Below are 15,000 nucleotides of genomic sequence, written 5' to 3'. Positions count from 1 at the left end.
GGGGTTTCTCGCATTGGCTCTTCCGAGGCCCGGTTGCCACCCTGGCGCGCACGAAGTCGGAAGTAGGGTTAATTGCCCGGGTGCGCACCTTTGCCAGGGTGGGCACCTTACCTGGGCTGCGCACCAGGGCGGGCTCAAGATGGCACGCGCGTTCCGTTTTTTTCACTATCTTTCAAAACGGAAATTTTAAAATCTCCTTTTTTTTTTGCCTTTTCTGGAAATTAGTGAAGGCAGCGCATCAAAGGTGCGCACCTCGCTGCCCACCTTGGTGTGCTCTGAGGTGCGCACCCGGGAGCGCTACGAAGTGTGCTCCAAGGTGCGGCGTGCACGTTGTCGGAGCCCGGTTTGCCCCGGGTGCGCACCTCGCCTGCACCTTGGCCGGGGTGGGCACCTTGGCTGGGTTTGCCCAGGGTGCGCTCCGAAGCGGGGTTACTGGAGCGCCCCCTCTTTTTTTGTCAGAGCGTTTGGTGGGGTTTCTCGCATTGGCTCTTCCCAGGCCCGGTTGTTGGGTGCGCTCCCACCCTGGCGCGCGCGAAGTTGGAAGTTGGGTTAATTGCCCGGGCGCGCACCTTCGCCAGGGTGGGCACCTTGGTGCGCACACCTTGGCTGGGCTGCGCACCAGGGCGGGCTCAAGATGGCACCAGCATTCCCTTTTTCTCACTATCTTTCAAAACGGAAATTTTAAAATCTCGTTTTTTTTTTGCCTTTTATGGAAATTAGTGAAGGCATCGCATCAAAGGTGCGCACCTCGCTGCCCACCTTGGTGTGCTCCGAGGTGCCCACCACGGTGCGCAACGCCGGTGCGAACCCGGGAGCGCCCCGATGTGTGCTCCAAGGTGCGGCGTGCACGAAGTCGGACCCCGGTTTGCCCCGGGTGCGCACCTCGCGTGCACCTTCGCCGGGGTGGGCACCTCGGCTGGGTTGCGCGCCCTGGTGCGCACCAAGGAGCGCTCCGAAGTGTGCTCCAAGGTGCGGCGTGCACGAAGTCGGAGCCCGGTTTGCCCCGGGTGCGCACCTCGCGTGCACCTTCGCCAGGGTGGGCACCTCGGTGCGCACACCTTCTCAATGTTTTCTTGCCTTTTCTGGAAATTGGTGAAGGCAGCGCATCAAAGGTGCGCACCTCGGTGTGCTCCGAGGTGCGAACCCGAGAGCGCTCCGAGGTGCCCACGAAGTCGAAAGTCGGGTTAATTGCATTGTTTTCCCCGGGTGCGCTCCGAGGTGCGCAACATCGGCGCGCACCAAGGAGGGCTCCGAAGTGTGCTCCAAGGTGCGCACGATGGCGTGCACCTCTGGTGCGCACGATTCGGAGCTCGGTTTGACCGGGGTGCGCACACCTTGGCTGGGTTGCGCACCTTTTGTGCGCTCCAAGGTGCGCACGAAGTCGGAGCTCGGTTTGCCCCGGGTGCGCACCTTCGCCAGGGTGCGCACCTTGATGCGCACGCCTTGGCTGGGCTGCGCACCTTGGTGGGCGCCATGGTGCGCACCTTTCGTGCGCTCCAAGGTGCGCACGAAGTCGGAGCTCGGTTTGCCCCGGGTGCGCACCTTGGTGGGCGCCATGGTGCACTCCGAGGTGCCCAAGATTGGTGCGCACCAAGGAGCGCTCCGAAGTGCGCTCCAAGGTGCGCGCGAAGTCGAAAGTTGGGTTAATTGTCCGGTTTGCCTCGGGTGCGCACCTTGCGTGCACCTTCGCCAGGGTGGGCGCCTTGGTGCGCACACCTTGGCTGGGCTGCGCACACCTTGGCACCCGCGTTTCCTTCATTTTAAATTTTTTTTTTTTACAATCTCTCAAGTGGGAAATTCTATAATCTCAACTTTTTTTGCCTTTTCAGGAAACTTTTGAATGGAGCGCATCATTGGTGCGCTCCGAAGTGTGCTCCAAAGCTCTCTCCAGCTGCGTGCACCTGCCCCGGCCGCGCACCCGGCCCCGCCCAGCTTCGCTCACCTGTCCCGGGCGTCTGGTGCGGAACCTTAGAGTAAGAAACATCACCGTGCACCTTGGCCAACGTGCGCGACTCGACCGAGCGCGCACTGGCCGAGGTGCACACCGATTTCACCTGGGTGCGCGCGCAGCACCTCGGGCGCACCGGGGTGCGCGCACAACGCCCGGGTTGCACCGTGGCCTGTGTGCTCGGGGCGCCTCGGGTGCGCGCTCGGTGTCGCCCCCGCGCGCGCGGTAGTGCGGGCAGCGCACCCCGGCCCGGCCCGGCCCCGACGAGAACGCAAACGGGCAAAAGGTTTATTCAAATAGCATTGCGACGCCCGGCGAAAAACTAAAAAAGGGTGCAACACCGGGACTTCCCGGGAGGTCACCCATCCCAGTACTACTCCGGCCCAAGCGCGCTTAACTGCGGAGTTCTGATGGGATCCGGTGCACTAACGCTGGTATGATCGCACCCGTTATGAGCTTGTCGCAGTGTGTACTTAGCAAACCGCGACCCACGTGCGAATCCACCCCGGCCACCCACCCCCGTCGAGGTGCACACCCTCCCTCGCGAAGTGCGCCCCGTTCGCCAAGTGTGAGCCCTGCCCGGGTGCGCGCACCTTGCTAGGGCGTCGGGTGTGCACCCGGCCCGGCCTACGTGCGTGCACCTGGAGGGGGCGTCGTGTGCGTGCAGTGTCCCGTCTGCAACGCGGTGCCCACACACCACCTCGGGCGCAACGACCTGCGCTCACATGTGGGCCGAGTGCACCTTGGTGCATGTTCGGGGCGCCTCGGGTGCACGCTCGATCTTGCCCCGGTGCACCAAGGCGCTCGGTTTGCCCCGGGTGCGCACTTGGTGCAAGGTGGGCACCCAAAATAGGGATCAAGCACCAAAACACAAGTTTCGGGATGCAAAATGGGACCCAAGGACCACAAATGCGTTCCAAGACCCATGATGGGTCCACGAGAACAAAAATGTGTTCCGAGACTTAATAAACAAATATTGGGTTTTAGGAGAAGAAACATGCTCTGATGCCCAAAACGAGAATCGACCCCGAAAAGGCCACAGGCCAAAAGTGGGATGCGAGACAAAAAAAAATGGGACCCGAGGACCAAAATTGGGTTCCCAGGTCGAAGACAGGGCAACCGGACAAGAAACGACCTCTAAGGCTCGAAATGAGTCCCGACGACTAAAACTTGACAAGAAGCACCCATCAGGCACCCAACTCGACACCCATGGGATGCCGACCCACCCGGGCTTCCACCTAGCACACCTTGGCACCCACCCACCCTCGCACCCAACCTCGCACCCAACTTAGCACCTTTGAACCCACATTGGCACTCACCCTGACCCTGGCACCTTGGAACCCACATTGGCACTCACCTTGACCCTGGCACCCACCTTTGCACTCACCTTGGGACCCACCCTGGCTCCCACCTCGGCACCCACCCAGACACCCACCTTGGTTCCTTGGCACCCACCTTGGATCCTTGGCACCCACCCCGACACCCACCTTGGCACGCAACTTGGCTACTTGCCACCCACCTTGGCTCCTTGACGCCCACCCCGACAACCACCCCGTGACCTACCCTGGCTAGGGTTGGTGCACACCCACCCTGGTGCCCACCTTGGCACCCACCCTATGACCCACCTTGGCACGCACCTTAGTACCCACCCCGTTACCCACCCTAGGACCCACCCCGTGACCCACCTTGGCCAGGGTGGGTGCACCCACCCTGGTGCCCACCTTGGCACCCACCCATCCTAGCACCCAGCCTGTGACCGGGCTTGGAACCCAACCTTGCACCCGCACCCGTCTTGGCCAGTGTGGGTGCGCACCCATCCTGGCACCCACGTTGTGACACACCCTTTAACCCACGCACCCTAGCACCCACGTTGGCACCCACCTTGGAACCCAACCTAGCAACTTGGCACCCACCCCGTGACCCACCTTGGCATCCACCATAGCAGTCGCCGACTTGGCACCCACCTCGGCACCCACCTTGACACTTGTGGACCCACCTTGCCACTCACCCTAGCATCGACCCATCCTAGCACCCACCCTGGCACCTTTGCACCCTAGCACTCACCCATCCTAGCACCTAACCTGTGACCCACCTTGACACTCACCCTCGCACCCACCTTGGAACCCAACCTAGCACCCACCCACCCTGACACCAACCCTAGCACCTACCCACCCTTGCACCCACCCTGTGACCCATCTTGGCACCCACCCATCCTACCACTCAACCTATCACCCACCTTCTCACCCACCTTGGCATCCACCTTAGCACCCACCCACACTGGCACCTTGGCACCCACCTCGGGCAAGGTGGGTGCACACCCACCCTGGCACCCAATTTAGAACCCACCGAGCATGTTACCCACCTTGGCACCCACATTGCAGCCCACCCTAGTACCCACCCTATGACCCACATTGGCATCCACACCCTAGCACCCAGGCACCTCGACACCCGCCTTGACACCCACCCTAGCACTGAACCTGTGACCCACCTTGGAACTCACCCTAGAACCCACCCACCCTGTGAACCACCTTGGCATCCACCTTAGCACCCACCCACCTTGGCACCCACTCTAGCACTCACCCATCCTAACACCCAACTTGTTACCCACCTTGGCACCCGCCCTCGCGTCCACCTTGAAACCCACCCTAGCACCCACCCACGCAGGAGCCCACCTTGGCACCCAACCTAACACCCACGCATCCTGGCACCCAACTTGTGACCCACCTTGGAACCCACCCTAGTACCCACCTTTGAACCCACTATATCACCAACCCACCTTGGCACCCACCCTATGACCCTCTTTGGAATCCACCCTAGCACGCACCCACCCTGGCACCCACCATGGAGCGCACCCTAGCACCCACCCACCTCGGCACGCACCTCAACACCCACCTTGGTGTGCGCACTGCGCCAACCTCTCAAAGACCCTATGTGGTGCGCTCCAAAGTGTACACCTTTGGTGCGCTCCAAGGTGCGCACCTTTGGTGCACACCGAGGTGCACACCAAAGTGTGCACCGAGGTGAGCACCAAAGTGCACTCCAGGGTGCACACCAAGGCGTGCACCTTTGGTGCGGTCAATGCAAACGAATTCGGAAGTTGGGGTCGATGTCCTAATCGCTGCTGCAGACTACACGTATGAGAATCGGACAAATAGCTTTATATAGGGGAGGTGTTGCGTTTGATGGGTCGACTCCCCTGGTTGTGTGCACTGCACCAACTTCAAAGACCCTGTCTTGTTTAAGAAGTCAAAAGTTGGGGTGGATGTCCTAATCATTGCTGCAGTCTACGCATGTATGAGAATCAGACAAATAGCTTATATAGGGGAGGTGTTGCATTCGGTGGGTTGACTCCCCTGGTTGTGCGCACTGCGCCAACCTCAAAGACCCCGCATAGCAGAAGAAGTCGGAAGTCGGATTTTGGTGAGCACCAAGGCGTGCACCTTTGGTGCGGTCAACGCAGACGAATTCAGAAGTTGGGGTGGATGTCCTAATCGTTGTTGCAGGCTACACATGTATGAGAATCAGACAAATAGCTTATATAGGGGAGGTGTTGGGTTTGATGGGTCAACTCCCTTGGTTGTGCGCATTACGCCAACCTCAAAGACCTTGTTTTCGTTAAGAAGTCAAAAGTTGGGGTCAATGTCCTAATGGCTCCTGCAGGCTACACATGTATGAGAATCGGACAAATAGCTTATATAGGGGAGGTGTTGGGTTTGATGGGTCGACTCCCCTGGTTGTGCGCATTACGTCAACCTCAAAGACCTTGTTTTCGTTAAGAAGTCAAAAGTTGGGGTCGATGTCCTAATTGCTCCTGTAGACTACACATGTATGAGAATCAGACAAATAGCTTATATAGGGGAGGTGTTGGGTTTGATGGGTTGACTCCCCTAGTTGTTCGCATTACACCAACCTCAAAGACCTTGTTTTCGTTTAGAAGCCGAAAGTTGGGGTCGATGTCCTAATTGCTCCTGCAGGCTACGCATGTATGAGAATCAGACAAATAGCTTATATAGGGGAGGTGTTGGGTTTGATGGGTCGACTCCCCTGGTTGTGCGCATTGCGCCAACCTCAAAGACCCTGCATTGCGGATGAAGTCGAAAGTCAGAGTTTGGTGTGCTACAAGGTGTGGTCGAAGGTGCTCACCTAGGTGTGCACCTTTGGAGCACAGGAAAAGTGCCCTCCAAAAGTGCGCACCTTTGGAGTGCACAAAAGTGCCCTCCAAAAGTGCGCACCTTTGGAGCGCAGAAAAGTGCCCTCCAAAAAGTGCCCTCCAAAAGTGCGCACCTTTGGAGCGCAGAAAAGTGCCCTCCAAAAAGTGCCCTCCAAAAGTGCGCACCTTTGGAGCGCAGAAAAGTGCCCTCCAAAAAGTGCCCTCCAAAAGTGCGCACCTTTGGAGCGCAGAAAAGTGCCCTCCAAAAAGTGCCCTCCAAAAGTGCGCACCTTTGGAGCGCAGAAAAGTGCCCTCCAAAAAGTGCCCTCCAAAAGTGCGCACCTTTGGAGCGCAGAAAAGTGCCCTCCAAAAAGTGCCCTCCAAAAGTGCGCACCTTTGGAGCGCAGAAAAGTGCCCTCCAAAAAGTGCCCTCCAAAAGTGCGCACCTTTGGAGCGCAGAAAAGTGCCCTCCAAAAAGTGCCCTCCAAAAGTGCGCACCTTTGGAGCGCAGAAAAGTGCCCTCCAAAAAGTGCCCTCCAAAAGTGCGCACCTTTGGAGCGCAGAAAAGTGCCCTCCAAAAAGTGCCCTCCAAAAGTGCGCACCTTTGGAGCGCAGAAAAGTGCCCTCCAAAAGTGCGCACCTTTGGAGCGCACAAAAGTGCCCTCCAAAAGTGCGCACTTTTGGTGCGCACCAAGGCGCTGGTTCGGTCGTTGCAGGCGAGTTCGGAAGTTGGGGTCGATGTCCTGAGCGGAGGTGCAAACTACACAGGTGTCGGAATCGGACAAATAGCTTATATAGGGGAGGTGTATGCTTCGATGGGTCGACTCCCCAGGTTGAGCGCACCGCGCCAACCTCAAAGACCCTACGGTATGGATGAAGTCGGAAGTTGGGTCCGATGACCGATTCGATTAGTAGGTATGCTCATGAGGTCGGAATTTGGGTCCGATGACCTGCCATGTGCAGGAAGGCGAATGTTGACACTGTGCGTTGCAAGGTGCACACCAAGGCGCTGGTGCGGTCTTTTTAGTCGAGTTCGGAAGTTGGGGTCGATGTCCTGATCGGAGGTGCAAGCTACACAGGTGTGGGAATCGGACAAATAGCTTATATAGGGGAGGTGTATGCTTCGTTGGGTCGACTCCCCGGGTTGAGCGCACCGCGCCAACCTCAAAGACCCTACGGTATGGATGAAGTCGGAAGTTGGGTCCGATGACCGATTCGATATGTAGGCATACTCGCGAGGTCGGAATTTGGGTCCGATGACCTGCCACGTGCAGGAAGGCGAATGTTGGCACTGTGCGTTGCAAGGTGCGCACCAAGGCGCTGGTTCGGTCGTTGGAGGCGAGTTCGGAAGTTGGGGTCGATGTCTTGATCGGAGGTGCAAACTACACAGGTGTGGGAATCGGACAAATAGCTTATATAGGGGAGGTGTATGCTTCGTTGGGTCGACTCCCCGGGTTGAGCGCACCGCGCCAACCTCAAAGACCCTACGGTATGGATGAAGTCGGAAGTTGGGTCCGATGACCGATTCGATATGTAGGCATACTCGCGAGGTCGGAATTTGGGTCCGATGACCTGCCATGTGCAGGAAGGCGAATGTTGGGACTGTGCGTCGCAAGGTGCGCACCAAGGCGCTGGTGCCGTCGTTGCAGTCGAGTTCGGAAGTTGGGGTCGATGTCCTGGTCAGAGGTGCAAACTACACAGGTGTGGGAATCGGACAAATAGCTTATATAGGGGAGGTGTATGCTTCGATGGGTCGACTCCCTGGGTTGAGCGCACCGCGCCAACCTCAAAGACCCTACAGTATGGATGAAGTCGGAAGTTGGGTCCGATGACCGATTCGATACGTAGGCATATTGGCGAGGTCTGAATTTGTGTCCGATGACCTGCCATGCGCAGGAAGGCGGAATTTGGGTCCGATGACCGAGTTGATGGCGTGCCATGCGCAGAAAGGCGGAATTTGGGTCCGATGACCGAGTTGATGTTGATGGCCCGCCATGCACAGGAAGGCGGAATTTGGGTCCGATGACCGATTTGAAGGCGTGCCATACGCAAAAAGGCGGAGTTTGGGTCCGATGACCGAGTTGATATTGATGGCCCGCCATGCGCAGGAAGGCGGAATTTGGGTCCGATGACCTGACATACGCATGGAGTCCGACTCGGGGGCCGATGTTCGATTCGATGACTTGCATTGTGGGTAAAGTCGGAAGTTGTGGTCTTTGACCCGATTCGATGACCAGACTTCGGCTGCTTGAGAATCGGACAAATAACTTATATAGGGGAGGTAGTGTTCTCGAGCATCCTCCCCCCGTGCCCGTTTATGTCGATTGATGCTGGTGCTCGACTGGTTGGAGCGCTCGGATGCAAAAATCTTGCACCAGGATTTATCGATTGTGATGGACACGGCAAGTCTCCTGATTGCTATGCAGGAGCTCATCGTGAATCTCTATGCGGCCTTGGTATGGACTCGACCTGCGGAATGGTTCGGCAATGGTAGTCGCTCCAACACGTCCTTGCAATGGCCACAGAGGTGATTCGACTAGAGCTCCAGTCTAGCTTTTGGGTTGCTTGGCGGACTGGTATAGCCGCGATCGAGTTCCGGCCATGAACGTTTTAGATAGCTCTTGGGCTTTCTGGGACGGAAGTCGGAAGTTTGGGCTGTTGTCCGATTTGATGACCATTCTTCGGATGTGTGAGAATCGGACAAATAACTTATATAGGGGACTGTGTTGTCTCACGCAGCCCCCTCCGTGCCCCTCTATCTCGACCGATGTTGGTGCTTGAAAGGGTTGGGATCGCTCGGATTTATAAACGTGCACCACCATTTGTCGAGTGTGAGGGACGCGGCAGGTCTCCTAAATGCTATGCGGGCGCTCTCTGAGAATCTCTATCCGGCCTCGACACAGACTAGTCTTGCTGAATGGTTTGGCACTGGTAGTCGATCCAACACGTCGTTGTTGTGGCCGCCTAGGCGATTCGATTCGAGCCCCCGTCTAGCTTTTGGGTTGCTTGGCGGATTTTGCCCTATCCGCAAGTGAGCTCGGTCCCTAAACGTTCGAGAAACCCGATTGCTATGCGCCGACTCTCTTTTTTGCGAGCCTCCATCTAGCTTTTGGGTCTCTACGGAACGGAAGTCGGAATCTGGGACCGTTGTTTGATTCGACGAGGCAGACTACGGTTGTGCGAGAATCGGACAAATAACTTATATAGGGGAGGTGTTGACTGGAGCATTCTCCCCCGTGCCCCTCTAACTCGACCAATGCTGGCGCTCGAACGGTGGTAGCGCTCGGATTTTCATTGAGCGCCAGCATTGGTCGATTTAGAGGGGCATGCGAGATTCCCGAATGCTATGCGAGGGCTCTAACGGAAATGTCTATTGGTTTCGGTATGGATGCAATTGCGAGTGGTTCGGCAAAGGTAGTCGTTCCGATGCGTCCATGTCGTGGCCAAATCGATAATTCGATTTGAGCCCTCGTATAGCATTTGGGTCTCTCGATGTGATTCCGCATTCCAGTCCCTTTGGGCACTGCTTGAGCCGCATCCCAGGGGGTTCCCTTCCCAATAATCTGCCTCGCAACCCGATTGCTATGCGGTGAGGCTCCTCGGCCGCCTCGGAACTATCTGTGTATCAGACGCATCGCGGGATAAGGGGTTGGCAACGGTAGTCGCCCCAAGCGCGTCCGATGCTTGGACCATTCCGAGGCGGCCCTGAAGCCTCTTCCGTCTAGCCGTTGGGTCCTTCTCGCCGCATCCCTCGCCTCGCACCCCGATTGCTATGCGGTGAGGCTCCTCGGCCGCCTCGGAACTATCTGTGTATCGGACGCGTCGCGGGATAAGGGGTTGTCACTGGTAGTCGCCCCAAGCGCGTCCGATGCTTGGACCATTCCGAGGCGGCCCTGAAGCCTCTTCCGTCTAGCCGTTGGGTCCTTCTCGCCGCATCCCTCGCCTCGCACCCCGATTGCTATGCGGTGAGGCTCCTCGGCCGCCTCGGAACTATCTGTGTATCGGACGCGTCGCGGGATAAGGGGTTGTCATTGGTAGTCGCCCCAAGCGCGTCCGATGCTTGGACCATTCCGAGGCGGCCCTGAAGCCTCTTCCGTCTAGCCGTTGGGTCCTTCTCGCCGCATCCCTCGCCTCGCACCCCGATTGCTATGCGGTGAGGCTCCTCGGCCGCCTCGGAACTATCTGTGTATCGGACGCGTCGCGGGATAAGGGGTTGTCACTGGTAGTCGCCCCAAGCGCGTCCGATGCTTGGACCATTCCGAGGCGGCCCTGAAGCCTCTTCCGTCTAGCCGTTGGGTCCTTCTCGCCGCATCCCTCGCCTCGCACCCCGATTGCTATGCGGTGAGGCTCCTCGGCCGCCTCGGAACTATCTGTGTATCGGACGCGTCGCGGGATAAGGGGTTGTCACTGGTAGTCGCCCCAAGCGCGTTCGATGCTTGGACCATTCCGAGGCGGCCCTGAAGCCTCTTCCGTCTAGCCGTTGGGTCCTTCTCGCCGCATCCCTCGCCTCGCACCCCGATTGCTATGCGGTGAGGCTCCTCGGCCGCCTTGGAACTATCTGTGTATCGGACGCGTCGCGGGATAAGGGGTTGTCACTGGTAGTCGCCCCAAGCGCGTCCGATGCTTGGACCATTCCGAGGCGGACCCGAAGCCTCTTCCGTCTAGCCGTTGGGTCCTTCTCGCCGCATCCTTCGCCTCGCACCCCGATTGCTATGCGGTGAGGCTCCTCGGCCGCCTCGGAACTATCTGTGTATCGGACGCGTCGCGGGATAAGGGGTTGTCACTGGTAGTCGCCCCAAGCGCGTCCGATGCTTGGACCATTCCGAGGCGGACCCGAAGCCTCTTCCGTCTAGCCGTTGGGTCCTTCTCGCCGCATCCCTCGCCTCGCACCCCGATTGCTATGCGGTGAGGCTCCTCGGCCGCCTTGGAACTATCTGTGTATCGGACGCGTCGCGGGATAAGGGGTTGTCACTGGTAGTCGCCCCAAGCGCGTCCGATGCTTGGACCATTCCGAGGCGGACCCGAAGCCTCTTCCGTCTAGCCGTTGGGTCCTTCTCGCCGCATCCCTCGCCTCGCACCCCGATTGCTATGCGGTGAGGCTCCTCGGCCGCCTTGGAACTATCTGTGTATCGGACGCGTCGCGGGATAAGGGGTTGTCACTGGTAGTCGCCCCAAGCGCGTCCGATGCTTGGACCATTCCGAGGCGGACCCGAAGCCTCTTCCGTCTAGCCGTTGGGTCCTTCTCGCCGCATCCCTCGCCTCGCACCCCGATTGCTATGCGGTGAGGCTCCTCGGCCGCCTTGGAACTATCTGTGTATCGGACGCGTCGCGGGATAAGGGGTTGTCACTGGTAGTCGCCCCAAGCGCGTCCGATGCTTGGACCATTCCGAGGCGGCCCCGAAGCCTCTTCCGTGTAGCCGTTGGGTCCTTCTCGCCGCATCCCTCGCCTCGCACCCCGATTGCTATGCGGTGAGGCTCCTCGGCCGCCTTGGAACTATCTGTGTATCGGACGCGTCGCGGGATAAGGGGTTGTCACTGGTAGTCGCCCCAAGCGCGTCCGATGCTTGGACCATTCCGAGGCGGCCCCGAAGCCTCTTCCGTGTAGCCGTTGGGTCCTTCTCGCCGCATCCCTCGCCTCGCACCCCGATTGCTATGCGGTGAGGCTCCTCGGCCGCCTTGGAACTATCTGTGTATCGGACGCGTCGCGGGATAAGGGGTTGTCACTGGTAGTCGCCCCAAGCGCGTCCGATGCTTGGACCATTCCGAGGCGGACCTGAAGCCTCTTCCCTCTAGCCGTTGGGGCTTTCTCGCCGCATCCCTCGCCTCGCACCCTGATTGCTATGCTGTGAGGCTCCTCGGCCGCCTTGGAACTATCTGTGTATCGGACGCATCGCGGGATAAGGGGTTGGCAGTGGTAGTCGCCCCAAGCGCATCCGATGCTTGGACCATTCCGAGGCGGCCCTGCAGCCTCTTCCGTCTAGCCGTTGGGGCCATCTCGCCGCATCCCCCACCTCGCACCACGATTGCTATGCGGTGAGGCTCCTTGGCCGCCTCGGAACTATCTGTGTATCGGACGCATCGCGGGATAAGGGGTTGTCACTGGTAGTCGCCCCAAGCGCGTCCGATGCTTGGACTATTCCGAGGCGGCCCTGCAGCCTCTTCCGTCTAGCCGTTGGGGCCATCTCGCTGCATCCCCCACCTCCTCGGCCGCCTCGGAACTATCTGTGTATCGGACGCATCGCGGGATAAGGGGTTGGCAGTGGTAGTCGCCCCAAGCGCGTCCGATGCTTGGACTATTCCGAGGCAGCCCTGCAGCCTCTTCCGTCTAGCCTTTGGGGCCATCTCGCCGCATCCCTCGCCTCGCACCCCGATTGCTATGCGGTGAGGCTCCTCGGCCGCCTGGGAACTATCTTCGTATCGGACGCATCGCGGGATAAGGGGTTGTCACTGGTAGTCGCCCCAAGCGCGTCCGATGCTTGGACTATTCCGAGGCGGCCCTGTGGCCTCTTCCGTCTAGCCGTTGGGGCCATCTCGCCGCATCCCCCACCTCGCACCCCGATTGCTATGCGGTGAGGCTCTTCGGCCGCCTTGGAACTATCTTCGTATCGGACGCATCGCGGGATAAGGGGTTGTCACTGGTAGTGGCCCCAAGCGCGTCCGATGCTTGGACTATTCCGAGGCGGCCCTGCAGCCTCTTCCGTCTAGCCGTTGGGGCCATCTCGCCGCATCCCCCACCTCGCACCCCGATTGCTAGGCGGTGAGGCTCCTCGGCCGCCTTGGAACTATCTTCGTATCGGACGCATCGCGGGATAAGGGGTTGTCACTGGTAGTCGCCCCAAGCGCGTCCGATGCTTGGACTATTCCGACGCGGCCCTGTGGCCTCTTCCGTCTAGCCGTTGGGGCCATCTCGCCGCATCCCCCACCTCGCACCCCGATTGCTATGCGGTGAGGCTCCTCGGCCGCCTTGGAACCATCTTCGTATCGGACGCATCGCGGGATAGGGGGCTGTCACTGGTAGTCGCCCCAAGCGTGTCCGATGCTTGGACCATTCCTAGGCGGCCCTGAAGCCTCTTCCGTCTAGCCGTTGGGGCCTTCCCGCCCCATCCCTCGCCTCGCACCCCCGATTGCTATGCGGTGAGGCTCCTCGGCCGCCTTGGAACCATCTGTGTATCGGACGCATCGCGGGATAAGGGGTTGGCACTGGCAGTCGCCCCAAGCGCGTCCGATGCTTGGACCATTCCGAGGTGGCCCTGAAGCCTCTTCCGTCTAGCCGTTGGGGCCTTCCCGCCCCATCCCTCGCCTCGCACCCCGATTGATATGCGGTGAGGCTCCTCGGCCGCCTTGGAACTATCTGTGTATCGGACGCATCGCGGGATAAGGGGTTGGCACTGGTAGTCGTCCCAATCGCATCCGATGCTTGGACCATTCCGAGGCGGCCCTGCAGCCTCTTCCGTTTAGCCGTCGGGGCCTTCCCGCCGCATCCCTCGCCTCGCATCCCGATTCCTATGCGGTGAGTCTTCTCGGCCGCCGCGGAACTATACCTGTTATTGCTACTGCATCCTTCGGCTGGTAACCTCCTCTGCCGCCTTGGAACGTTCTCTTTGTCGGACGCGTCGCGGGATAAGGGGTTGGCACTGGTAGTCGCCCCAAGCGCGCCCGATGCATAGACCGCTCCGAGTCGACCTTGCTTTCAGCCTCTCACATGCATAGACCTCTCTGAGTCGACCCTGCAGCCTCTCACGTTTAGCCTTTGGAATCTCGCCTCACAACATGATTGCTATCCTTGATGCATCCCTTGCCTCGAGCCCTGATTGCTTTCTTGGCTGCATCCCTCCTCTCCTCACAGCCCGGTTGTCATCACTGCTTCATCCGTCGCTTCATGCATTCTGGCTGCTGGGCCCTTCCCACCGCACACCTCGATTGCTATCTCTTCTGCATCACACACCCCGATTGCTATCTCTGCTACATCCCTCGGCTCTCACTTCTGCATCCTTCGCCTCACACCTCGATTGCTATCAATGCTGCATCCGTAACCTCACACCCCGATTGCTATGCGGGGAGGCTCCTTGGCCGCCTTGGAAATTTCTGTGTGTCGGACGCACCGCGGGATAAGGGGTTGGCACTGGTAGTCGCCCCAAGTGCGCCCGATTCTTAGACCGCTTCGAGGTGACCTCGTAGCCTCTTTCGTCCAGGCTTCCTGCCTTCAACGCCCTTTTTACACCTCGATTGCTATGCGCGGGCTCGTTGGCGTCTATCACCTCTCTGCGAAGAGTGGCACGATGATTGTTGGGGTAAATCGTAGCAGTCCGATCTCTGGCCTTGGGCCATTGTGAGGGCTGATCGATTTCCTGTGCGCATCTCGTGTTCGCCCAGTAACAGACTCGACGACTTGTAATCGGTCTTGTTCCCGATTGTTCCTGGAGGTAGTCTTCGGAACTCTTGGATTTGACCTGTCACTCGAACTGTCCTCTTCCGAGGATGCTTGTGTGTGTGTGCTTGTGCCATTTCCTTGGCGGTATTAACGAGATATTAAAGAGCGGAGTGAGCGCCTCGCCCAGCTATGTTTGGGGCTCTCACTCCCTTACCCAGTGTGCGACCGCTTTGCACGTAGGTTGCGGAGCATCGCGACTCTTTCGATGTTTGGCGGTTGTCTTCCGGTGATGCGTTGGTCCCGAAGTGCACGTTACTAGCATTTCTGCCATTGTTCTCGATCTTTGGCACGTTCCTTCGTTGCAATTGGATATATATCTCCGTTTATACGCGCAGGCTTCTCCCGCCTATTCAGCGCTGTCCCACTCTCAGCACTCTCGTGGTCTCCTTGGCTTCTCTCTCCCGTGAGCGAGCTCTCTTCTCGAGTCTTTTCCATGTCCCATGGAGGTTGCCTTGCGAAATTCGGGCACAC

General features: G+C 58.9%; 1 non-coding gene across 1 annotated transcript; it reads right to left on the bottom strand.

The window, feature by feature from the left end:
- Nucleotides 1–2,277: 2,277 nt before the first annotated feature.
- LOC131866030 (5S ribosomal RNA) lies at nt 2,278–2,396 on the bottom strand. The gene has a single exon (XR_009364663.1). It is a non-coding gene; the product is annotated as a 5S ribosomal RNA (ribosomal RNA).
- Between the last annotated feature and the right edge of the window lie 12,604 nt (nt 2,397–15,000).

Source organism: Cryptomeria japonica, unplaced genomic scaffold (genome assembly GCF_030272615.1).
Source record: "Cryptomeria japonica unplaced genomic scaffold, Sugi_1.0 HiC_scaffold_128, whole genome shotgun sequence".
Lineage (NCBI taxonomy): Eukaryota > Viridiplantae > Streptophyta > Pinopsida > Cupressales > Cupressaceae > Cryptomeria > Cryptomeria japonica.
This window is presented reverse-complemented; position numbering and strand designations above follow the sequence as displayed.